This window comes from Bos grunniens, chromosome 7 (genome assembly GCF_055505025.1).
Source record: "Bos grunniens cultivar Pamir isolate PY7600 chromosome 7, Bosgru_T2T1.0, whole genome shotgun sequence".
In the NCBI taxonomy this organism is placed as follows: Eukaryota; Metazoa; Chordata; class Mammalia; order Artiodactyla; family Bovidae; genus Bos; species Bos grunniens.
The window spans coordinates 98,668,770-98,695,586 of NC_141171.1; the positions used below are offsets into that span (position 1 = coordinate 98,668,770).

Consider the following 26,817-nt stretch of genomic DNA (forward strand, 5'->3'; position numbering starts at 1 on the left):
TGATTTTGAGTCTCTATTTGCTGGATAGAAAAGGATCATCTCCCTTTAATACAACCATTTCTATTATTTCTTCACTATCTGTCCAAATTTATTTCCTCCCAGATTGTTCCAAGCCATTCCCGTGATCTGTTAGGCTTTGGTTGAAGAAACAATTTTTCAGAAAGAACAGAAACCCAGTCATGCCAATTCATATCTTTTAGTTTTCAAGTTCCTGAATGAGAAGTCTCAAGATTGTGAACCTTTCCATTCTCTCAATTACTTTAATGCAGGTCCAGACAAAATTCCAAATGACTGTTTTTGGAATGTTTTAAGTTGCATCTGTTTGTGTGATGACACAATACAAGTATCTTTAGATTTTGATGTGGAATAAGTCAGTGGATTATATAATTTATGCTAAAATTATCAGCAAGACTTTTTCTTCAAAGCCATATTGTGTGCTTTTCAAATATATTCTGGTCTGATACTCATATAAATGTCAAGTATGTTATGAAAACAGCAACATCCTCTGTACTCCTTTTTCAGAAGATCCTGGGGAGGAAGCTGTGTTCCATCAGAGTCTCTGTCTCAGGAGGGCTCTAAGAGGAGGAACTGCCCAGCTTCCATGTGGAAAGGCAGAGCCCCGAAGTTCTTTTTTCCTCTAGTTTTTAAAACTGAAGTATAGTTGATTTATTTACAGGGATTTAATTTTTGCTGTACAACATAGTGACTCAGTTATACACACACATATATCTATTATTTTTTTTCTTTTTTTTAAATTTTATTTTATTTTAAACTTTACAATATTGTATTAGTTTTGCCAAATATCGAAATGAATCCGCCACAGGTATACCCGCATTCCCCATCCTGAACCCTCCTCCCTCCTCCCTCCCCATACCCTCCTTCTGGGTCATCCCAGTGCACCAGCCCCAAGCATCCAATACCGTGCATTGAACTTGGACTGGCGACTCATTTCATACATGATATTATACATGTTTCAATGCTATTCTCCCAAATCTCCCCACCCTCTCCCTCTCCCACAGACTCCATAAGACTGATCTATACATCGGTGTCTCTTTTGCTGTCTCGTACACAGGGTTATTGTTACCATCTTTCTAAATTCTATATATATGCATTAGTATACTGTATTGGTGTTTTTCTTTCTGGCTTACTTCACTCTGTATAATGGGCTCCAGTTTCATCCACCTCATTAGAACTGATTCAAATGTATTCTTTTTAATGGCTGAGTAATACTCCATTGTGTATATGTACCATAGCTTTCTTATCCATTCATCTGCTGATGGGCATCTAGGTTGCTTCCATGTCCTGGCTATTATAAACAATACTGCGATGAACATTGGGGTACACGTGTCTCTTTCCCTTCTGGTTTCCTCAGTGTGTATGCCCAGCAGTGGGATTGCTGGATCATAATATCTATTATTTTTTAATCACCCTTTCCATTATGATTTATCCCAGGAGTAGGCTATAGTTCCGTCTGCTATACATTGGACCTTGTTGTTTATCTATTCTGAGTGTAATAGTTTGCATCTTCTAACCCTACATTTGCAATTTATGCTTCTCCCTCTCCCCCTTGGCAAACCAAGTCTGTGAGTCTGTTTCTATTTGTGCCATATTTTACATTCCACATATAAGTGATATCATATTGTATTTATCTTTCTGACTTAATTCACTTAGTAGTATAATCCCTAGTTGCATCCATGTTGCTGCAAATGGCATCATTTTGTTCTTTTTTATGACCTAGTAATATTCCATTGTGTGTGTGTGTGTGTGTGTGTATACACATAACACATCTTCTTTTATCCATTCATCTGTTGATGGACATTTAGGTTGTTTCTTTGTCTTGGCTATTGTGCATTGTGCTGCTATGAACATAAGGGTGCATGTATCTTTTGAATTAGTTTTGTCTTGGGTGTATGCCCAGGAAGGGGGTTGCTGGATCATATCATAGTTCTGTTTTTAGTTTTCTGAGGAAGCTCCATACTGTTTTCCACAGTGGCTGTACCAATTTATATTCCCAACAAAAGTGTAGGAGGCTTCTCTTTTTTCTACACTCTTTACAGCATTTGCTATTGGTAGAATTTTAATGATGGCCATTCTGGTTTATGTGTGGTGGTACCTTATTGTAGCTTTCATTTGCTTATCTCTAATAGTTATTGATGATGAGCATCTTTTTATGTACCTTCTGACTTCTATTTCTCCTGCCAATTTTTCTTTCTTTTTTTTTTTTTTTTAGTGAAAATTTATTTATTCATCATTTTACCATCAAATACACCATTATAAATATAGCAAGCAAAGACGAAGGAAAGGACCATATTATTAATATTGGGGTTTTTAATTCTAATGCAAGGTTAAAAAAAAAGATTGACTTCAGTTTCCCAAAACAGTCGTTTATGCTTTTTGAGCCATGCTGCTGCTAAGTCGCTTCAGTCGTATCTGACTCTGTGCGACCCCATAGACGGCAGCCCACCAGGCTCCCCCGTCCCTGGGATTCTCCAGGCAAGAACACTGGAGTGGATTTCCATTTCCTTCTCCATAGAAATGAGTTATTTGACATGATGATTTTTCACTTGCCTTCCTCTCTTCCTCTCCAGTTTCTACTAGTATGAAGGCTTCCCTTTCTCAGGATGTTCTAAAACTGCCTTTGAGGGAAACTTCAAGTTAGCCTTTTTTTGTTTGTTTGTTTGTTTTTTTTTTTTTTTACTAACCTCCCTCCTCCCTCCCCATACCATCCCTCTGGGTCGTCCCAGTGCACCAGCCCCAAGCATCCAGCATCGTGCATTGAACCTGGACTGTTCTCCTGCCAATTTTTCAATTGTGTTTTTATTGTTGTTGAGTTGTATGAGTTGTTTGTATATTTTGGAGTTTAAGCCCTTGTCTGTCACATCATTTGCAAGTGTTTTCTCCCATTCCCTAGGTTGTCCTGAAGTACTGATAGGGGAAAGGAGAAGCTTCCCAGCAACACTCTGCCTTTCTCCAGGTTTCAGTGGACTTTTCCCCCATCAGGTCTGCTCCCTCAACCACCACTACTTTGCCCTTGAGACTAGAACATTCCAAATTTCTACTTTTGACCTGTTTTCAGTAGCTTTATCCTATTCTTGTCACCTCTTATTATTTTAGCACCTATAAATATAGATCTGGTCAGTACAGAATTTATTTATAGTTTAATATCCCTTTTTTATTGTATGTATGTTGGTGATGTACTATCTTGTTTAATAGGCTGCTAGTACTTTGGGTTAATGTTGAGTTTAAGATCAAAGAAATTTCTAGATCAGAAACAGATGAATTAGATTGAAGTCAAGCATTTCTCACTAGTTTTGATGTTATTTGATGTGTTGGATGATAATTAAACACAGTACCACCAGATTTTAAATATGAATGTAGCCTACCTTTAAAATATTCTTATTTTAAGAACTATTAAGATTTCTGATTAACATGATAGAAATGGAAAATAAGGGGATAAATGGGTAAAAACTCTTAAGGTTAAAGTAACTTATAAAAAGGAGTCTTCTCTTTTTTTGGTGTTTATAAATGTGGGGAAAGTGTTCCTATTAGCACTTTCAGCATGGCTAAATCATGCCCACTAATAGTCTGTTAGAGAAGGGGTAAAAAACCTGGATCCAAGAGCCAGGGTTCTAATTCAGGGTTTGCATTTACCAGCATTGTAAATTGTGCAATGTACTTAACCTTTTCGTAACCGTTTCTTCATCTGTATAATGCCTATCCCATAGGATTGTTCCAGGTACAGTATAATTCAGTACTTGCAAAGAACGTATAACAATGTCTGGATCAAATTAACTGCTGTTTATTAAAAAAAATAGAGAAGGTGGATCTGGTGAGGAGCAATATCAATAATGTGTGGACACTGGAAAGAAGATAAAAATGGCAACCAAACTGACAAAATTAAGATGGCCGAAGATAGTTTGTATATCAGAATACCCAATAGGCTCATAAACTGGGAGAACCAAGTTATCAATGAGAGCAACTGTAAAGGGTGTCTTACAGACAGAAGAGTCAGCAGAAAGTCTGTATGAGAAGACTCACCAATTTTCTCCACAACCATCATAGTCAGATACCTCCTCTTCTCTACCCCCAAAGAAGAAATGAAGAGTCATCACTAGAGAGGCTGAATCAGAGGGACTCTGACTCCTGAACATCAAGCACAGTGGAGGGCATGGGTGCCATAGGAATATGGGAATTAACTCCACATACAAAGCAAGGAGAAAGACATTTGCCTTCTTTGACTGTTCCCAATGTTATTATAGCAGCCAGGTTCATAGCTCCTGGGCAGGAGAATATAAGTTTTATCTCTGAGGAAATGGACTGTTAAAAGAGAAAGGGTGGCTGAGAGCAGGTGGTGCCCTAATATAACAGGGAACTGACTCCTTCAGTCATCCTACTTTGAAGCCCATACCTAAGACACTGAGGGCTCACACTTAACCTCATGCTTAGCTGTTAATGAATAACCAAGGATCACCAAAAAATTGAAATGCTTATACAATGAAAGATACATGCAGAGAGAAATGGAAGAATATCCTGGAAGAATAGGCAATATAAATGTAGAAGAAAACAAAACAAAAAAAAAATTAGCCATATAGGAAACAGTGTAAGTAAAAGAAAAAAGAAAAGTGAAAGTAAAAGAAAGAAACAGTGGAAACAGTGGCTGACTATTTTCTGGGCTCCAAAATCACCGCAGATGGTGACTGAAGCCATGAAATTAAAAGACACTCCTTGGAAGGAAAGTTATGACAAACCTAGACAGCATATTAAAAAGCAGAGACATTACTTTGTCAACAAAGGTCTGTCTAGTCAAGGCTATGGTTTTTCCAGTAGTCGTGTATGGATGTGAGGATTGGACTGTGAAGAAAGCTGAGTGCCGAAGAATTGATGCTTTTGAACTGTGGTGTTGGAGAAGACTCTTGAGAGTCCCTTGGACTGCAAGGAGATCCAACCATTCTATCCTAAAGGAAATCAGTTCTGGGTGTTCATTGGAAGGACTGGTGTTGAAGCTGAAACTCCAGTACTTTGTCCACCTGATGCAAAGAGCTGACTCATTTGAAAAGACCCTGATATTGGGAAAGATTGAGGGCAGGAGGATAAGGGGACAACAGAGGATGAGATGGCTGGATGGCATCACTGACTCAATGGACATGGGTTTCAGTGGACTCCGGGAGTTGGTGATGGACAGGGAGGCCTGGGATGCTGCAGTCCATGGGGTCACAAAGAGTTGGACACGACTGAGCGACTGAACTGAATTGAAAGTAAAAGATTCTTTTACCTTGAAAAGTAAAAGAATAGATAACATATAAAATCATTATAAAGTTTGGAATATAAAATTATGGAAATCTCCCAGAAAATAGAATAAAAAGAGAAAGAAATAGTGGGAAAAAAAGATGGAGAATTGGTTCGGAAATTCCAATATCTGCAAAATTTTCAGGAATTTCAAGGAAACAAAGTCGAGAGGGAGTAAAATTAACAAAGATAAAAAACTATTAACCAGAATTAAGGGCATATTGTTCCATATTGCAGGAGCCAAGTGACTGTTCAGCATGATGGACAAAGGAACACTTACACCAAGACTCATTAATAGGAAAATTTCAAAATATTGGTGATGAAAAGGTTCTTAAATGTTCCATATGGGTAAAAAAAAAAATCACAGAGGAAAGAAAAGAGAAATCACTATTTATATCAACAGCAATATGGGAAACTCAAAGACAATGGGGCAGTGCCTTCATGGTTTACAAGAAAAAAGTGATTTCCATGTGACTGAATGCTTTAGTAACCTGTCAGTCAAGTGCAAGGATAGAACAAACACGTTTTCAGACATGTAATAATTAAAATATATATATATATATATATATATATATATATATATATATATATATACACACACTATATATTCTTTCTTCAGAAAAACACGAGGTGTTCTTCCAAAATAGCGAGGTAAATCAAGAGATTAAATGCAAAAGGTCAGACGTTCAAAGCTTAGTTATAGGATATGTAAGTTCTGGATTTGGGGATGTAATATAAAGCATGATTGTTGCCCTAATAGTCTGGGAGGGAGTGATGAAAATGATGACAGGACACAAAATGCGGTGCAATGGTCAGGGCACCTGCAGCCTCTATTGGACTGAGGTGCAGAGTCCACTCTGAGTCCACCTTTACTTCCTAATTGCTAGGAAGACTTTCAAGGCTACTTTCAAGACTTTCAAAGACTACAAGACTTTCTCCGATCTTGTCTTTCTCAAGACACATGCTGTGTTAATCACATACTCCTAAATGTCATGGAGGACACTGACATGGTCCAGATCTCCTTGTGTTTACCGCAGGCCCTTCCCTTCTGGGCTCAGGAACAATTAGCAAGTGCGTAGGCAGCATTCATGCCTGGCGCCCACGCGGTATTCCAAGGTCCGTGCTTTCATGATCTCAGTCATATTCCCTTCTGGATCTGGCCTTGGGCTTTGTAACAGGGTGACTGTTTTTAAGAAAAACTTGAAAGATAATAATTAACATACTTTCTTAATATATGCTGTTTTTCCTGGTGTTATTTCTGTGAAATTTCCAAGGCTGTGAAAGTACATTATTAGGAATTTCCCACTACACATGGTGACTGTAGTTAACAATTGCTAAGAAGATACATACTAAAAGTTATCATAAAAATTGTATTAATAACTTGGTGAGGTAGTGAATGTTAACTAATTTTGGTTGTAACCAAATCGCAATATATACAGGTATCAAATTATCATGTTCTACACCTAAAACCAATAAAATGTTGTCAATTATATCTCAATAAGCTGGAAAAAGAGCAGAAACATAGAAATCAGTAAAGAGACAAAATTCCCAAGATGCTGTTAAAGTAATTTCTACAGAAATAGTTATGGTTTACTGGTTACACTATTGTCTAGTATATTAGAAAGCCTCTGGTCTGTTTTGAAGATTGATATCCATGGACTCAAAAGTGGTTATTCCCAAGAGAATATGTAGGTTGCTTAATGACTTTGCATGAACTCAAATGAGTTCACTTCTGCCAGAAATTTTGAGGAGCAATTAATGCTAAGATCATAGAAGATTAAGCAAAGGATAAGAAAGATGCAAACACATATATTTTCAACTGACACAGAACATGCATGGAATGCCCTGATTTTGATGGTCTCTTTAAGCTCAAGCAACATCTTTGCTATCTATGTTTGAATATGCTATAATATTTATCTCTAAGACACTAAAAAACCATTAAATAGAGAATTTTCAAAATTTATGGCTTCAATAAGTATAATTTTCAAATTCATGGCAAGAGAGTAAACTTAATTTCCACTAGTTTTGGGTCTTTCTTCTTATATAATAAGCACGCTCATTGAGTTGAATCAGATCAGATTAGATCAGTTGCTCAGTCGTGTCCAACTTTTTGCGACCCCATGAATCGCAGCACGCCAGGCCTCCCTGTCCATCACCAACTCCTGGAGTTCACTGAGACTCACGTCCATCGAGTCAGTGATGCCATCCAGCCATCTCATCCTCTGTTGTCCCCTTCTCCTCTTGCCCCCAATCCCTCCCAGCATTAGAGTCTTTTGCAATGAGTCAACTCTTCGCATGAGGTGGCCAAAGTACTGGAGTTTCAGCTTTAGCATCATTCCTTCCAAAGAAATTCCAGGGCTGATCTCCTTCAGAATGGACTGGTTGGATCTCCTTGCAGTCCAAGAGACTCTCAAGAGTCTTCTCCAACACCACAGTTCAAAAGCATCAATTCTTTAGCGCTCAGCCTTCTTCACAGTCCAACTCTCACATCCATACATGACCACAGGAAAAACCATAGCTTTGACTAGACGGACCTTTGTTGGCAAAGTAACGTCTCTGCTTTTCAATATGCTATCTAGGTCGGTCATAACTTTCCTTCCAAGGAGTAAGCGTCTTTTAATTTCATGGCTGCAGTCACCATCTGTAGTGATTTTGGAGCCCAGAAAAATAAAGTCTGACACTGTTTCCACTGTTTCCCCATCTATTTCCCATGAAGTGATGGGACCGGATGCCGTGATCTTCATTTTCTGAATGTTGAGCTGTAAGCCAACTTTTTCACTCTCCACTTTCACTTTCATCAAGAGGCTTTTGAGTTCCTCTTCACTTTCTGCCATAAGCGTGGTGTCATCTGCATATCTGAGGTTATTGATATTTCTCCCGGCAATCTTGATTCCAGCTTGTGTTTCTTCCAGTCCAGCGTTTCTCATGATGTACTCTGCATATAAGTTAAATAAACAGGGTGACAATATACAGTCTTGATGAACTCCTTTTCCTATTTGGAACCAGTCTGTTGTTCCATGTCCAGTTATCCCTAATTTTTCATTGTATTCATAATGCACACATTATTGCCTTAAATTCACCTGTCTTCTAGTTTTACAGTTTTACTCCATCCCAAAAGTTCTTTAGGAGACACAGCAATAATATATGGAATCTTCATAGCAAACTAGAAAATTTTGAAAGAGATGGGTATACCAGCCCACCTGACCTGCCTCTTGAGAGATCTGTATGCAGGTCAGAAAGCAACAGTTAGAACTGGACACGGAAAAACAGACTGGTTTCAAATAGGGAAAGAAGTACATCAAAGCTATATATTGTCACCCCATTGATTTAACTTATATGCAGAGTACATCATGAAAAAAGCTGGGCTGGAAGAAAAACAAGCTGGAATCAAGATTGCCGGGAGAAATATCAATAACCTCAGATATGCAGATGACACCACGCTTATGGCAGAAAGTGAAGAGGAACTCAAAAGCCTCTTGATGAAAGTGAAAGTGGAGAGTGAGAAAGTTGGCTTACAGCTCAACATTCAGAAAATGAAGATCACGGCATCTGGTCCCATCACTTCATGGCAAATAGATGGGGAAACAGTGGAAACAGTGGCTGACTATTTTTTTGGGCTCCAAAACCACTGCAGATGGTGACTGCAGCCATGAAATTAAAAGACGCTTACTCCTTGGAAGGAAAGTTATGACCAACCTAGATAGCATATTCAAGATCAGAGACGTTACTTTGCCAACAAAGGTCCGTCTAGTCAAAGCTATGGTTTTTCCAGTAGTCATGTATGGATGTGAGAGTTGGACTATAAAGAAAGCTGAGCACTGAAGAATTGATGCTTTTGAGCTGTGGTGTTGGAGAAGACTCTTGAGAGTCCCTTGGACTGCAAGGAGATCCAACCAGTCCATCCTAAAGTAAATCAGTTCTGAATGTTTATTCGATGGACTGATGTTGAAGCTGAAACTCCAATACTTTGTCTACCTGATGCGAAGAGCTGACTCATTTGGAAAGACCGTGATGCTGGGAAAGATTGAAAGTGAGAGAAGGGGACAACAGAGGATGAGATGGTTGGATGGCGTCATTGACTCAATGAACTTGAGTTTGAGTAAACTCCAGGAGTTGTTGATGGATTGGCATGCTACAGTCCATGCGGTCGCAAAGAGTTGGACACGAATGAGTGATTGAACTGAACTGGAATAATTTCTCAGTATTCCATCCTAGAATCTTTTTCTCTTCATGTTCATCATGTTGTTTGCCATCTATGAGCCATTGATCCTGGTTTATATCTATCAGATCAGATCAGTCACTCAGTCATGTCCGACTCTTTGTGACCCCATGAATCGCAGCACGCCAGGCCTCCCTGTCCATTACCAACTCCCAGAGTTCACCCAGACTCACGTCCATCGAGTCAGTGATGCCATCCAGCCAACTCATCCTCTGTTGTCCCCTTCTCCTCTTGCCCCCAATCCCTCCCAGCATTAGAGTCTTTTGCAATGAGTCAACTCTTCGCATGAGGTAGCCAAAGTACTGGAGTTTCAGCTTTAGCATCATTCCTTCCAAAGAAATCCCAGGACTGATCTCCTTCAGAATGGACTGGTTGGATCTCCTTGCAGTCCACGGGACTCTCAAGAGTCTTCTCCAACACCACAGTTCAAAAGCATCAATTTTTCAGCACTCAGCCTTCTTCACAGTCCAACTCTCATATCCATACATGACCACTGGAAAAACCATAGCTTTGACTAGACGGACCTTTGTTGGCAAAGTAATGTCTCTGCTTTTCAATAGGCTATCTAGGTTGGTCATAACTTTCCTTCCAAGGAGTAAGCGTCTTTTAATTTCATGGCTGCAGTCACCATCTGTAGTGATTTTGGAGCCCAGAAAAATAAAGTCTGACAGTGTTTCCACTGTTTCCTCATCTATTTGCCATGAAGTGATGGGACCAGATGCCATGATCTTCGTTTTCTGAATGTTGAGCTGTAAGCCAACTTTTTCACTCTCCACTTTCACTTTCATCAAGAGGCTTTTGAGTTCCTCTTCACTTTCTGCCATAAGGGTGGTGTCATCTGCATATCTGAAGTTATTGATATTTCTCCCGGCAATCTTGATTCCAGCTTGTGTTTCTTCCAGTCCAGCGTTTCTCATGATGTACTCTGCATATAAGTTAAATAAACAGGGTGACAATATACAGCCTTGACGAACTCCTTTTCCTATTTGGAACCAGTCTGTTGTTCCATGTCCCGTTCTAACTGTTGCTTCCTGACCTGCATACAGATTTCTCAAGAGGCAGGTCAGGTGGTCTGGTATTCCCATCTCTTTCAGAATTTTCTACAGTTTATTGTGATCCACACAGTCAAAGGCTTTGGCATATTCAATAAAGCAGAAATAGATGTTTTTCTGGAACTCTCTTGCTTTTACCATGATCCAGTGGATGTTGGCAATTTGATCTCTGGTTCCTCTGCCTTTTCTAAAACCAGCTTGAACATCAAGAAGTTCACGGTTCACATATTGCTGAAGCCTGGCTTGGAGAATTTTGAGTATTACTTTACTAGCATGTGAGATGAGTGCAATTGTGTGGTAGTTTGAGCATTCTTTGGCATTGCCTTTCTTTGGGATTTGAATGAAAGCTGACCTTTTCCAGTTCTGTGGCCACTGCTGACTTTTCCAAATTTGCTGGCATATTGAGTGCAGTACTTTCACAGCATCATCTTTCATATTTATATCTATATATATCTTTTATATCTATAGCTCACATTTATTTCCTACGTTTCAGATTCATGTATTTAAATACATCTCCTCTCTGATGCCTCAAGGGAACTTAAAGTTTGAGCAATATGATAAAAATTGAACTTTTTATGTTACAAGACTGGATTCTGCTCTCACTTTTCTTTTATTTCAGCAAATGGCAACACATCTGTCTAGTTGCACAAGACAAAGGCCTGTTTCTCCTAAAAATGTAATTCATCCTTTACTAGATTCTGTCTACATTACTTCTTGACTATTTCTTAAGTTTGTCTATGTCTCTCCAGTTTACAATTTCCATTAAAGTTAAGCTACAATCCATTCTTCTGGACTGATATGATAACTGAAAATTTGATTTTTCTACTTTGATTCAATTTCCATCCATTCTCCTTGTTAGCACCAGAATGGTGTAAAGGTGAATAGGTGCTCATGCTCAATTCAGTTCAGTCGCTCAGTCATGTCTGACTCTTCACGACCCCATTTACAGCAAGATGTCAGGCCTCTCTGTCTATCACCAGCTTCCAGAGCTTACTCAAACTTATGTCCTTTGAGTTGCTGATGGCATCCAACCATCTCATCCTCTGTCGTCCCCTTCTCTTCCCGCCTTCAGTCTTTCCCAGCATCAGGATCTTTTCTAAGGATTCAGTTCTTCGCGTCAGGTGGCTAAAGTATTGGAGTTTTAGCTTAAGCATCAGTCCTTCCAAGGAACACCCAGGACTGATCTCCTTTAGGATGGACTGATTGGATCTCCTTGCAGTCCAAGGGACTCTCAAGAGTCTTCTCCAACACCACAGTTCAAAAGCATCAATTCTTTGGCTCTCACCTTTCTATACGGTCCAACTCTCACATCCATACATGACTGCTGGAAAAACAATAGCTTTGCCTCATGCTAGCTATGCTCATGCTATATCCTAATTAAAACACTTTCATCAAATAGTGTCTTTAGGCTGGAAAACAAAACTGCTAGCCTGTTGTAATATGCCCTCCATTATTTGCTTTCTGCCTATATTTTCATCCTCATGTTTCACAGTTTTCTCCCATCACTGTCATCATGTTTCACGGCCACACTTCCCATCTGGGTCTCTTCCTATAGTGCCCACCGTGTAGCTCCCAAGCATCTTGCAGAACTTGATCAGGTAATAACCTCCTCAGGGAGATCTTTTCTGATCTTCCAGACTACATTAGGGTCTCTTGTGACATGCCCTCAAAGCACATTTAGTTTTTATTCATGGTACTGCATGTATAATTTGATTATATTTTTATTCATGAAACTTTTTGTTATTAAGTATTTTGCTTATCTAAATGGTACAATTCAAAGGGGCTCACTGTCTTATCCATAGAACCTGGCACAGTATTGGGCCCACATAAGTGTAAATATTCAATACTTGAAAAAATAATCAGGGAAATCAGACCATGTCAAAGCATTTCCTTCATCAAAACTACTTAGACATTTCATATATGTATCAAAATTTAATACCAGAGTTTAACAACTCTACCTCAATCATATTCTGTTATCCAATTTAGGGAATACTAAATTACAAATAGAAAAGCTTTTTTTTTATTAGCAATGAAGACCAGAAAGTCATAGAATGCAATGTTTTATTTCTGTCACATGTATTTAATTCCTCTATTTTCCCTTAAATAGAAAGACTAAATCAGAGCCCACTAATATGAACTCCACTATGTCTACTAACATGTTTCTACATATTAAGTGGGATTTCACCTGACTCCAGGTTCTACTGTCCTAAGAAACTGAAGGAGTTCTCTATGAAAGGCTTTATTACTTGTTACTTATTTAAAAATAAATTGTTTATGCAGTGGGACTTAAGACAAAGTTATATCTATTATTTTATTTTTTAAATTAATTAATTTTTTATTGAAGGATAATTGCTTTATAGAATTTTGCTGTTTTCTGTCAAATCTCAATACGAATCAGCCATAGGTATGCATACATCCCCTCCTTTTGAACCTCCCTCCCATCTCCCACCCCATCCCACCCCTCTAGGTTGATACAGAGCCCCTGTTTGAGTTTCCTGAGCCATACAGTAAATTCCCGTGGGCTATTTATTTTACATATGATAATGCAAGTTTCCACTTATGCAATGGGACTTAAGACAATGTTATACCTCACTGTTATTTTAGAAGAAACCCAGAGAATAGGGTAGAATTGAATAATATGGCAGTGATTAAAACACTTTAGAAATTGTCATTAAAAAAAACACACAGGAAGTTTGAAAGAAAACTGCTTTCCATTAAAATCTCCTCCATCTCTCCCACTCACCCTATTACCACGTCAGGGACACATCGAGTGTACCCAGGCCAGTTTAAATTAAACACATCAATCATCCCAAGGGTCAAGAATTACCTAATGCTATGATGAACGACTCCTGTGACTTAGCTTTTAGGCTTTGCTCTTTGAAGATTTTCTATCCATGTGCATTTATTTTCTAGACTGAGGCAATCAGTCTGATGCAAAGTTGAAAAAGGCAGTTGCTTATGTTTTGTTCAGAATTTCTCCAGAGTAGCCTGCTATGTAGTGCTTGGCGTTCCTACCATCAGGATTATTTCTCTGAATGAAGATTTATGAACAGAAGGTTCCTGTTTGGATTTAAATACATTTTCTTAGAGGGGTGCTAAGATAAACAGCCAATCATAATTAATAAATCTGAGGACTAAAGTGCCTTTCAAGAGAGAAGTTCTAAAAAATTAAAGCCAAAGGCAGGTGTATTTTGATTGGAGGCTGGATAAGAACCCTCTGAAGCATGAGGTCATGGCTTCTGATTATTAGCATCCTGAGAGTAAAGAGGAAATTGGAGGTCACTAAGAACCTAAGGGTGGGTGTATATAGAAAATACTGTAGAAAGTAGGTTTTAAGTAGAGGTCAGGGAGATCTTAGGCAAATACCGTCTCCTTAAGCCTGATTTTATTTTAGTACACTAAACTGCTGCAAAAATTTTGAACAACCTTTTTTTTTTTTCCCCCAATCAAATTACAGGTAATACTTTTTTAAAGTGAGAGGATTTGAGACTAAATAAACAGAATATTGCTTTTTGAGATAATTTTACTTGCAAAAGGGACTCAAAGGGAGTTTTAGAATTAGAATAGACATGATAATTATATGTTTTCTGCAGTCTGACTGGTTAAGCTTTCATGCATAGCTGAACAAATGATGACGTGAACTCGCTTAAATGAATGGCTTGGAATTTATACATCAAGCCTCAGTGGAAGCATGGAGCATCTGAACATGTCTTCTTTTCTTTATTTTGGGTGATGGAAAATTAATACGTAGTTTCCTTTATCAGTGTCTGTCATGCTTTGTCTGGAATAAAAAAAAAAAAAAAGCATTGAAACGCTACCTGGGAAAATGGTGGGCTGCTTTAATTCAGCTGAAAGGATGGAAAGCCCATGAAAGAAGCTTGGGATGGGCCGTAGGTGTTGAATATAGTTATTCTGTAAATATTTGGACTCCTTCCCAGTTTGGTTAATGAGGTAGCCATTTGCTTGACTGAATGGTCTTTGAAAAACCTTCTGTTTAATGAAAGATATTTCTTGTTGCTGCCAGGTAATTCCTATCACCAGTGTGTTTGGAAACAGCAGACTCAGTGTGCATGGCTGGCTGGAAGGAGAGTGTTTCTTAAATCATCTAAATTGACTTTCTTTTCTCTTCTCATCAATCTATATAAAAGATGGACACAAAAGAGGATCAGAGACTGGTCTTGAAGTATTCACTTCTTTCTGCTGTAAACAGTTTCCAATCAGCCTTTTAGCATCACGTGGACTTTTATCAATTATACTCTTAACCAAGTGTATAAGCTGCCAAGCATCAGAGCCAGCTTCGTCCACCTGGCCTGGTTTTATATCTTTTCACTTGCAGACTTCAGTCCTGCCTGACTCCAGCAATTTCTTAGAACTGCTGTTAAATCAATTTGACCTCTGCTTTAACCTTGCCACCTGCTTCCTTTGCACCATATAGTGACTTTCCAAACGTCCTTCAAATTTGGACCAAGATTTTACTCTAAATCTCTTTATACAAATCTGTGATTCTTCTGATCTTTTTGTTGTTTGCTTTTAATTATCTCAGTCAAATTTCTTGCTTTCCTCCAGGACCACTGCTTGTAAAGCTTGCCAACTCTCTGCCTTCCATCACTTAAACAGCTACGGTCCCAGTTTGAAGAAAGTTTCCTCCAACCAATTAAAGGTATAATAGTCATTTCCTGAGACATAACTTCCAAGATTTGATCAAGGGTACATGTATGCACATCGTAAGCATTATTCTAATTATATTTGCATATATAAGGTTCAGATTCCTATGATTGTGAATTCAGTTAACCAAGTATTGTACCTTTATTTCTTTCTATACTTTAAGCACTATTTTACCTTTCTATTGTCAACTAAAAAAAAAACAAAACCCACACAAGAATAAAAGCCATGAGTCAAATTTATTCAGTTAGACTAGAGCCCAGGAGACAGCCTCTCAGAGGGCTCTGAAAACTTCTCTGAAGGAGTAAGAGGGGGTGGTGGTTAGTATGCATGTGGTTTAGGTGAAGAGAATATGCACAATCAAACATAGATCTCAGTAGAAGGTTGCAGCTAGTCACAAGGGACAGACATCTTCAGTTCAGTTCATTCGCTCAGTCATGTCTGACTCTTTGCAACCCCATGGACTGCAGCACGCCAGGCCTCCCTGTCCATCACCAACTCCCGGAGTTTACTCAAGCTCATGCCCATTGAGTCAGTGATGCCACTCAACCATCTCATCCTCTGTCATCCCCTTTTACTCCTGCCTTCAATCTTTCCCAGCATCAGGGTCTTTTCCAGTGAGTTGGTTCTTTGCATCAGGTGGCCAAAGTATTGGAGTTTCAGCTTCAGCATCAGTTTTTCTAATGAATATTCAGGACCGATTTCCTTTAGGATTAACTGGTTTGATCACCTTGAGGTCCAAGGGACTCTCAAGAGCCTTCTCCAACAACACAGTTCAAAAGCATCAATTCTTCAGCACTAAGCTTTCTTTATAGTCCAACTCTCACATCACACATGATTACTGTAAAAACCATAGCTTTGACTAGATAGACCTTTGTCGGCAAACTAATGTCTTCGCTTTTTAATATGCTGTCTAGGTTGTTCATAGCTTTGCTTCCAGGGAGCAAGTGTCTTTTAATTTCATGGCTGCAGTCACCATCTGAAGTGACTTTGGAGCCAAAGAAAATAAATTCTGTCACTATGTTTCCATTGTTTCCCCATCTATTTGCCTTGAAGTGATGGGACTGGATGCAATGGTCTTAGATTTTTGAATGTTGAGTTTTAAGCCAATTTTTTCACTCTCCTCTTTTACTTTCATCATGAGGCTCTTTAGATGTTCTTCACTTTCTGCAATAAAGGTGGAATCAACTGCATATTGAGGTTATTGACATTTCTCCCTGCAATCTTTATTCCAGCTTGTGCTTCATCCAGCCCAGCGTTTCTCATTATGCACTCTGCATATAAGTTAACTTAGCAGTGTGACAACATACAGCCTTTGTGTTCTCCTTTCCCGATTTGGAACCAGTCCATTTTTCCATGTCCAGTTCTAACTGTTGCTTCCTGACCTGCATACAGACTTCTCAGGAGGCAGGTCAGGTGGTCTGGCATCCCTATCTCTTGAAGAATTTTCCAGTTTGTTGTGATCCACACAGTCAAAGGTTTTGGTGTAGTCAGTGAAGCAGAAGTAGATAGTAGGTGTTTTTCTGGAATTCTCTTGCTTTTTCTGTGATCCAGCAGATGTTGACAATTTGATCTCTCGTTCCTCCATCTTTTCTAAATCCAGCTTGAACATCTGGAAGTTTTCAGTTCATATACTGTTGAAGCCTTGCTTGGAGAATTTTGAGTATTACTTTGCTAGCGTGTAAGATGAGTACAGTTGTTCGGTAATTTGAACATTCTTTGGTGTTGCCTTTCTTTGGGATTGGAATGAAAACTGACCTTTTCCAGTCCTGTGGCCATTGCTGAATTTTCCAAATGTGCTGGCATATTGAGTGCAGCACTTTCCCAGCATCATCTTTTAGGATTTGAAATAGCTCAGCTAGAATTCCATTACCTCCACTAGCTTTGTTCATAGTGACATTTCCTAAGGCCCACTTGACTTCTCATTCTGGGATGTCTGGCTCTAGGTCAGTGATCACACCATCATGGTTATCTGGGTCATGAAGATCTTTTTTTTTACAGTTCTTCTGTGTAATCTTGCCTCCTCTTCTTAATATCTTCTGCTTCTGTTAGGTCCATACCATTTCTGTCCTTTATCGAGTCCATCTTTGCAGGAAATGTTCCCTTGGTATCTCTAATTTTCTTGAAGAGATCTCTAGTCTTTCCCATTCTATTATTTTCCTCTATTTCTTTGCATTGATCACTGAGGAAGACTTTCTCATCTCTCCTTGCTATTCTTTGGAACTCTGCATTTGCTATTCATTTGGAACAAACATCTTAGTTCATAGTTTTAGTGCTTTTCTAAGTATGCAAAAATGCAAGAATTTGATTTTTAAAAAATTTCTCCTGAAAATATCTAGCTATCTAAAAGTCTTTTCTGCCAAATTTCCCTGAAGACAGGGTGCTTCATTCTGCTCTGAATTCATTTCAGTGTATATTGAAGGTGAACAAATGCAGTGACTAGTGACTTAATTCTTGTAGCACTGGGTGGCAAATTTGGTGCCATACTATCACTTCCCTCAAATTCCATGAACTCTAGGAGCCACCCTAAGAAGGAAGGGTAGAACACAATCTTCTACTGATTGTAAGTGCATATGTTAGATGGCAGACAAAGAAAGTAAATTACATTAAACTGAGAAATGTAAATGGTATTGTCAAAAGCCATTGTAGAAATAAATTTGGCAGTTTCTCTTCCCTGGTAGCTCAGTTGGTAAAGAATCCACCTGCATTGCGGCAAATCAGGATTCAACCCCTGGAGCAGGATGATCCCCTGGAGAAGGAAATTGCAATCCGCTTCAGTATTCTTGCCTGGAGAATCCCATGGACAGAGGAGCCTTGTGGGCTACAGTCCAAGGGGTCTCAAGAGTCGGACACAACTGAATGACTAAACCAAACCAGAATGTTAAAATTACCTTGCTGCAGCTGCTGCTAAGTCACTTCAGTCATGTCCGACTCTGTGCGACCCCATAGACGGCAGCCCACCAGGCTCCCCCATCCCTGGTATTCTCCAGGCAAGAACACTGGAGTGGGTTGCCATTTCCTTTTCCAATGCATGAAAGTAGAAAGTGAAAGTGAAGTTGCTCAGTCGTGTCTGACTCTTAGGACCCCATGGACTGCAGCCGACCAGGCTCCTCCATCCATAGGATTTTCCAGGCAAGAATACTGGAGTGGGGTGCCATTGCCTTCTCTGTAGAATTACCTTATGGTCCAGCAGTCCCCCTCCTAGTTATAATTTCAAGAAAAATAAAACATATCTACACAAAAACTTACACATGAATATTCATAGCACCGCTACTGATAGTAGACAAAAGTCTGAAAACAACCCAAATGTCCATTAACAGATGAATGGTTAAATAAAATGTAACATTTATATGAGTTATAAAAGGAAGAAGGTATCGATGCTTCTAAGTGTGGATGAACCTTGAAAACACCATGTTAAAGTAAAGAAGTTAGACAAAAAAGGCCACATATTATGTGATTCCATTTATAGAATGTCCAGAATAGACAAATTCATAGACATGGAAAGTAGCTTACTAGCTATCTGGAGTTAGGACTGACTGTTATTGGATTGGGGAAGTGTTCTACAATCAGATTTTGATGATTGTTACAATTCTGTGAATATACTAAAGACCATGGTATTATGTATTTCCAATGGCTAAATGCTATGGTATGTAAATTATATCTCAATAAAACAAAAAGTGGGAGACTGAGAGGTTGAAGATACAGAAAGTTAAGACATAATTCTTGAGACAGTCAGGGGGATGACTCATGTAGGAATACTGTCTGACATTTTACTATTGAAGTGAAATTCTCACAGTATAAAATTAATCATAGTGAACACTTCAGCGGTCTTTTGTATATTCACGGAGTTGTGCAACTATAACCTCTATTTAGTTTCAAAAATGTTCTTCACCCACAAAGGAAATATATCACAGCATATAGTCATTCCCCATTCCTTTCTCCCCACAAAGGCCCTGAAAGCCATTAATCTACTTTCTGACTCTCTGGATGTACTTATTCTGGATCACTGATATAAGTAAAATATGTTTTGTGTGCCACAAAAAAATATTTGGAGAATCATATAATATATGACCTCTTGTGACTGGTTTCTGTCTGTGCCGTCATCTGTTGATCAACATTTGGGCTGTTTCCAGCTTTTGGCTATTTTGAACCTTGTTTCTATCAATACTCAGATGTGTACATTTGTTTTGAGTACCTCTTTCAGTTCTTTTGGGTATATACCTAGGAGTGGAATTGTGGGATTGCATATTCAATATTTAAGCTTTTTAAGGAACTGCCAAACTTTTCCCATATGGCTGAATCATTCCACATTCCCAACAACAGTTCGAGTTTGGATTTCTCCACTTCTTAACCAACATATTATTTTTCATTTTCTAAGTTATATCCACTGTAATGAATATGAAGTAGTATTTCATTGTGGTTTGATTTTCATTTACCTAATTAATAGTGATGCTGAACATCTTTTTATGCTTTATTGGTCAGTATTAATACGTGTTTTTTGGAGAAGTGTCTGTTGAACTCTTTTCCTATTTTTTGTTTCTTTCTGTTAGGTTTTAAGAATTGTTTTATTTTCTAGATACTAGACCCTTATCTGATACACGGTTTGCAAATATTTTCTCTGCTGTTTGTCTTTTGATAGAGAAGGCATACTTTATCTGTTTTAGTGAGAAGAGTGATGAAGAAAGGGTTAGAAAAAATTTTTATTTGAAAGCCACGTTATTCTTTGTTTTCTAGATATAGGCATGTATTGGGTAGATATAACTACATTATTTATGCAGACTCTCATGTGTCCTATGGGTTTGGGGTTTGTTCCATAAACATGAAAAGATACTAAATATCCCACCTTTTTTTTTCATGGTATTAAAGCATATTTATATTTTTTTAGATGTCAGTGCCTAAAATGCAATGGAAATTGTGGTTCACTGGTCCTCATTCAAACCAATGGAATTATTTATGAAACCTTGTTACATTTCAGTGAGCCATTTTCATTATCAGCAATCAGGAACTTTGAGATCAACGTACATTTAACAGCTATCATTAGATTATAGCTGTGACATGTATTAAAATGGTGAATTCATTCCCAAGGTGTTCAGCTCTTCTCCATCAACCTTGGATCTCCATTAGTTTTCTGAATATGAATTCCTAATGTCATTGTAGTATGATAATTCTGAAATACTGTGTGGAGAAAAGATTAAAAAATAATCAGATTGCAGACATTGTACAAAGTGCCATTTTTTAAAAGGCAGAGAATCTATAATTTATGACTGCATATCTGTTTCTCCTTGAGGAATTTATGAGAGAAAGCCAACTTTTATTTATTTAGTTTTGTTTTAGAACTGACGTTTTTGATCAGCAAAAGGTGGAAGTTCAACAGGATGAGGACTTCAGTGAATCCCTGAAGCACCCCACTGACATTCTAAGACAGAACTAGTAAAGGTCTCCTTTTCTGATGTCTCTTTCAAAAGAATGTATTATCAAAATGTCAGCTATTTGGAATATGCATCTCTACTCTGTGTCCACCCATCTATAGGTCTCACAGGGCTCTGTGGAAATTTGTAACTGGATTTTCATATTTCCAGTGGCTGTTTCCCTCTGAGGAGGTCAGTGGGATGCACTGCAAACTGGCAGAGACTGACTTTAATAACAGGCACCTGCTGTTCAATTTCTTTAAGTAGTATTTGCCACAACACACATGCACACACACACACATACATACATACAGGACACACACACTGTAAGTTGATTTTCCAGGTTAAGCTGATCCTGGTTAAGTATGTGGTCTTGAATTTACTTAATGCTTTTCCTTGGGTCAAATAAATAGTGCAGCATTTTTTCTGTCTTTAACATGAAGATTATAAAAATGTCAAAATCCTAGAGTTTTAATAAATTATAGCAAATATGTGGTTTGATCACTTTATCTTCTAGCTGATTCTTATTTGTGAGGAAACTCATTATATTCTGGGAGAAAGAAATGTTTTAGCCACTTCAAATGCATCTTTAGCCACTCCAAGTGCATTTACACACACACACACAAACATACATACACACAAACCTCTTAATTATTTTATGACGTGAGTAATACGATTATTATTGCTGTTATTCATTGCTCTGTTTCAGAGGAAGGCACTCAGACTTAGATTAAGTAATTTACTCAAGAAAAGGGATTCAGTCCTGGGCAGTTCAGTTTCAGAATCCACTTTTTTAATGACTTTCATAAGCTGCTTGTCAGTGATATGAATCAAGCATTTATAAACCCACTTGTACATACTTCAATCATTTACCTTATTTTTTTGAGACCCACATAATCGCTAAATTCATAAACAAAACCAAATACCTCCCTCCCCCAAAATACTCCCTCCATATAGAAGTCAAAGAGATGGAAACACTTCTTTTAAAACCAGTTTTCTTTATGAGAGACTTAGAGTTTTCAAATGAAATGACCTTCCATAATTATTCTGCTGCTGATGGTATTGTGTGGAATGATTTACATACTGGCAAAACCAATAAAATATTGTTAAGTAAAAATTAATAATAATAATAAAAAGGTAAAAAAAAAACAGGATCACTATTCAAACAGCATCCTCAAGGAATAACTTTTCCATATCCAAACTCTTCCAAGTATTGCCTTAAATATAAAAACTATTTTTTAAAATTGTGGAAGGGGACTTCAGTTATTATTACACAACAAATTATTAAGAGCTGTGCTGTTGTAGGGGCTTTCCTGGCTACTCAGTGGTAAAGAATCCACCTGCAATGCAGGAGACATGGGTTTGATCCCTGGTTTGGGAGGATCCCCTGGAGAAGGGAACAGCAACTCACTCCAGTATTCTTGGCTGGAGAATTCCATGGACAGAGGAGCCAGCAGTAGGTGGCGGAGTGTGGGGGTGGTGGTGTGGGCGTGGGGCTACAGTCCATGGTGTTGCAAAGAGTCAGACATGATTTAGCAACTGAACAACACCATCGTAATGCAACCTGTCAATTATCCTCTCACTTATTTCAGAGCTCTGAATTTTCCAGCTCTGAAACAGGAATTAAAGAGACAAGGATTCCAGGAAGAAGAGAACTTTCTTCTTCTTAGTGCTACCTCCTTGCATTTGGATCGTTATCACTCTCTAGTTCTTTGGAGACCTCTATCACTATCTATTTGTCCCTACCTCTCTTTCTTTATTTCCCTTCCTTGCTTGTAGCTTCCTTTACCATATAAATATGTTTAGCTTGATCTCATCTTAAGAAAAATATCTTCCTCAACCCAGTAATTTCTTTAGCTCTTCTCTTGCATCATTTCTTGTCCATACAATCCTTTAGCAAGAGTTTGGCCTGTACTTGCTATTTCTTTTTCCCTTCCACCTTTTCTTTTCTCAACTCATTTTAAATAGGCTATGTTACCCCTACTTTACTGAGAGGTCTCCATTGTTGCTTCCTAATTGCTTTTTTACTACCAAATACCAAACTGATTCTTTTCAGTTCTATCTTAATTAACTTATTCTGATTATATACACTTTAAAAATCTTAGTGTCTTCAAAAATCCATTCTTCTAGTTCTTCTACATTTAAGAGTGCCCTCTTAGTTTTCCTGAAAGTCACCTCTTTCTCCATTTGTTCTACAGATGTTACTGTCCTGCAGAATTTTGTTGTTGGTTCTCCTAATTCTACAAAATTGTTGTCATCAAACCATCTGGAATAGTGGAATTATCTTTTGCACAAAGTACTTAAGGAAGAACTTAAATATTGTATCTGTATTTTACCTAAAATATCATGTTTTCCTTTACCTCCTATTTAATATCTACTTTTCCCACCCAGGAATCGAACCCCGGTCTCCTGCATTGCAGGCAGATTCTTTACCGACTGAGCTACAAAGGAAGCCCAATCTTCTCCTTTATCTCCTATTTAATATCCATTTACCTGTAGGCTGCATGTTTATCCTGTTTGACTTTAGGAAGCTCATACCTTCAAGCTATTCTGTTGTTGCCATTCAGTTGCTATATCACTATCTGACTCTGCATCCCCATGGAGTGCAGCACACCAGTCTTCCTTGTCCTTACTTATCTCCCAGAGTTGCTCAAATTCATGTCCATTGAGTTGGTGATGTTGTCTAACCATATCATCCTCTGCTGCGCCCTTCTCCTTTTGCCTTCAATCCCTCCCAGCATCAGGGTCTTTTCCAGTGAGTCAGCTCTTTGCATCAGGTGGCCAAAGTATTGGAGCTTCAGCATCAGTCCTTCCAATGAATCAGATCAGATCAGTCGCTCAGTCGTGTCTGACTCTTTGCGACCCCATGAATCGCATCAAGCCAGGCCTCCCTGTCCATCACCAACTCCCGGAGTTCACTGAGACTCACGTCCATCGAGTCAGTGATGCCATCCAGCCATCTCATCCTCTGTCGTCCCCTTCTCCTCCTGCCCCCAATCCCTCCCAGCATCAGAGTCTTTTCCAATGAGTCAACTCTTCGCATGAGGTGGCCAAAGTACTGGAGTTTCATCTTTAGCATCATTCCTTCCAAAGAAATCCCAGGGCTGATCTCCTTCCGAATGGACTGGTTGGACCTCCTTGCAGTCCAAGGGACTCTCAACAGTCTTCTCCAACACCACAGTTCAAAAGCATCAATTCTTCGGTGCTCAGCCTTCTTCACAGTCCAACTCTCACATCCATACATGACCACAGGAAAAACCATAACCTTGACTAGATGAACCTTTGTTGGCAAAGTAATGTCTCTGCTTTTGAATATGCTATCTAGGTTGGTCATAACTTTCCTTCCAAGGAGTAAGTGTCTTTTAATTTCATGGCTGCAGTCACCATCTTAGTGATTTTGGAGCCCAGAAAAATGAAGTCTGACACTGTTTCCACTGTTTCCCCATCTATTTCCCACGAAGTCAAGAAACACCTGGAGTAACAGGCAAATTTGGCCTTGGAATACGGAATGAAGCAGGGCAAGGACTAATAGAGTTTTGCCAAGAAAATGCACTGGTCATAACAAACACCCTCTTCCAACAACATAAGAGAAGACTCTATACATGGACATCACCAGATGGTCAACACCGAAATCAGATTGATTATATTCTTTGCAGTCAAAGATGGAGAAGCTCTATACAGTCAGCAAAAACAAGACCAGGAGCTGACTGTGGCTCAGATCATGAACTCCTTATTGCCAAATTCAGACTTAAATTGAAGAAAGTAGGGAAAACCACTAGACCATTCAGGTATGACCTAAATCATATCCTTTATGATTATACAGTGGAAGTGAGAAATAGATTTAAGGGCCTAGATCTGACAGATAGAGTGCCTGATGAACTATGGAATGAGGTTCATGACATTGTACAGGAGACAGGGATCAAGACCATTCCCATAGAAAAGAAATGCAAAAAGGCAAAATGGCTTCTGGGGAGGCCTTACAAATAGCTGTGAAAAGAAGAGAAGTGAAAAACAAAGGAGAAAAGGAAAGATATAAGCATCTGAATGCAGAGTTCCAAAGAATAGCAAGAAGAGATAAGAAAACCTTCTTGAGCGATCAATGCAAAGAAATAGAGGAAAACAACAGAATGGGAAAGACTAGGGATCTCTTCAAGAAAATCAGAGATACCAAAGGAACATTTCATGCAAAGATGAGCTCGATAAAGGACAGAAATGGTATGGACCTAACAGAAGCAGAAGATATTAAGAAGAGATGGCAAGAACACACAGAAGAACTGTAAAAAAAAAAAGATCTTCATGACCCAGATAATCACGATGGTGTGATCACTGACCTAGAGCCAGACATCCTGGAATGTAAAGTCAAGTGGGCCTTAGAAAGCATCACTATGAATAAAGCTAGTGGAGGTGATGGAATTCCAGTGGAGCTATTTCAAATCCTGAAAGATGATGCTGTGAAAGTGCTGCACTCAATATGCCAGCAAATTTGGAAAACTCAGCAGTGGCCACAGGACTGGAAAAGGTCAGTTTTCATTCCAATCCCAAAGAAAGGCAATGCCAAAGAATGCTCAAACTACCACACAATTGCACTCATCTCACATGCTAGTAAAGTAATGCTCAAAATTCTCCAAGCCAGGCTTCAGCAATATGTGAACCGTGAACTTCCTGATGTTCAAGCTGGTTTTAGAAAAGGCAGAGGAACCAGAGATCAAATTGCCAACATCTGCTGCATCATGGAAAAAGCAAGAGAGTTCCAGACAAACATCTATTTCTGCTTTATTGACTATGCCAAAGCCTTTGATTGTGTGCATCACAATAAATGGTGGAAAATTCCAATGAATACTCAGAGTTAATTTCCTTTAGGGTTGACTGGTTTGATCTCCTTGCAGTCCAAGAGACTCTCTCTCAGGAGGCTTCTCTAGCACCATAGTTTGAAAGCTTCAGTTCTTGTTGCTCTGCCTTCTGTATGGTCCAGCTCTCACATCCATGCATGACTCCTGGAAAAATCATAGCTTAGACTATACTGACTAATAAATATCCTCAAAAGAACCTTAAATTGGTACTTATTATTTCCTGTTTGGACTTATGCTTTGTTAACTTTGGCTACCAAATCACTGCTTCTGCATTTCATAGCTCTGTTCATCAGTTCCCTTCCCCCCACACTTGACATTTATCCTACTTTTCCCTGGCACCATCCTGCTGGCTGCTCCTCTACTTGGGTCTCATCAGCCACCATCTTGCTGGGACCCACTCATCCTGTTAAAGTTCTTGCTTCATTGAGTCTTGCTGCTGCTGCTGCTGCTGCTGCATCTGCGTCGCTTTAGTCGTGTCCGACTCTGCGACCCCAGAGACGGCAGCCTACTAGGCTCCCCTGTCCCTGGGATTCTCCAGGCAAGAACACTGGAGTGGGTTGCCATTTCCTTCTCCAATGCATGAAAGTGAAAAGTGAAAGTGAAGTCGCTCAGTTGTGTCCGACTCTAGCGACCCCATGGACTGCAGCCTACCAGGCTCCTCCGTCCATGGGATTTTCTAGGCAAAAGTACTGGAGTGGGGTGCCATTGCCTTCTCCGTCATTGACTCTTAGGAAAGGCTAAAAAAGTCTCCTCTATCAAAATATCTCTTTAGGGCAAATATCTTCTCTCCAACATACGAGAAATTCTTTTGGTTTATTATTGAAAGCATTTTCCCCCTTTTTCCCTCCACTTGTACCTTCTGGCCTAGGTCCTGAGCCTGAGACTTATCTTGCAAAAATATAATAGCATTAAAGTGCTCCCATTCAAAAGAACATTCTCCACCAAAGAGACATGCTGCCTCTATATCTTAAAGTGTGGAAAGAACTACAGATTTTTGAATTGTGCTGTTTCCTAACTTCACTGAGGGATGATGCTTAGGTTGTATGGACCCTCTTAACATACTGGTAGCTAAAATCTTGAAATACTTCAATACTAGTTAATAGTCACTGCCTGCACCCTACTGCCACACTCCTTCCCACAATGTCCTGCTTCACATCTCCTGCACTTGAGAATCTGAAGACTTGACACAACAGGGTGGCTCTAGGCACTGGCGCCTCCTCCCAGCTGGCCTCACCTGGTGCTCCCGTTAAGCTGTTTGTTAAATGTATTGAAAACCGTCCCCATAGCACACATTTCTGACATCTTGTTGGCCATCAGTAGACTTACTGTTTTCCAACCAT

General features: G+C 39.0%; 1 long non-coding RNA gene across 3 annotated transcripts in view; it reads left to right on the forward strand.

Moving 5' to 3' along the window:
* Window positions 1–26,817, forward strand: part of LOC147370026 (uncharacterized) — a 253,950-nt gene that overhangs the window by 216,216 nt on the left and 10,917 nt on the right. The window contains exons 3-4 of one of the 3 annotated variants that reach the window (XR_015168314.1): window positions 2,912–3,000; window positions 3,726–4,895. This is a non-coding gene — a long non-coding RNA (uncharacterized LOC147370026). Of the gene's footprint in view, window positions 1–2,911; window positions 3,368–3,725; window positions 4,896–26,817 lie in introns of those variants that run through there. The other 2 variants (XR_015168318.1, XR_015168317.1) reach the window with 2 other exon arrangements.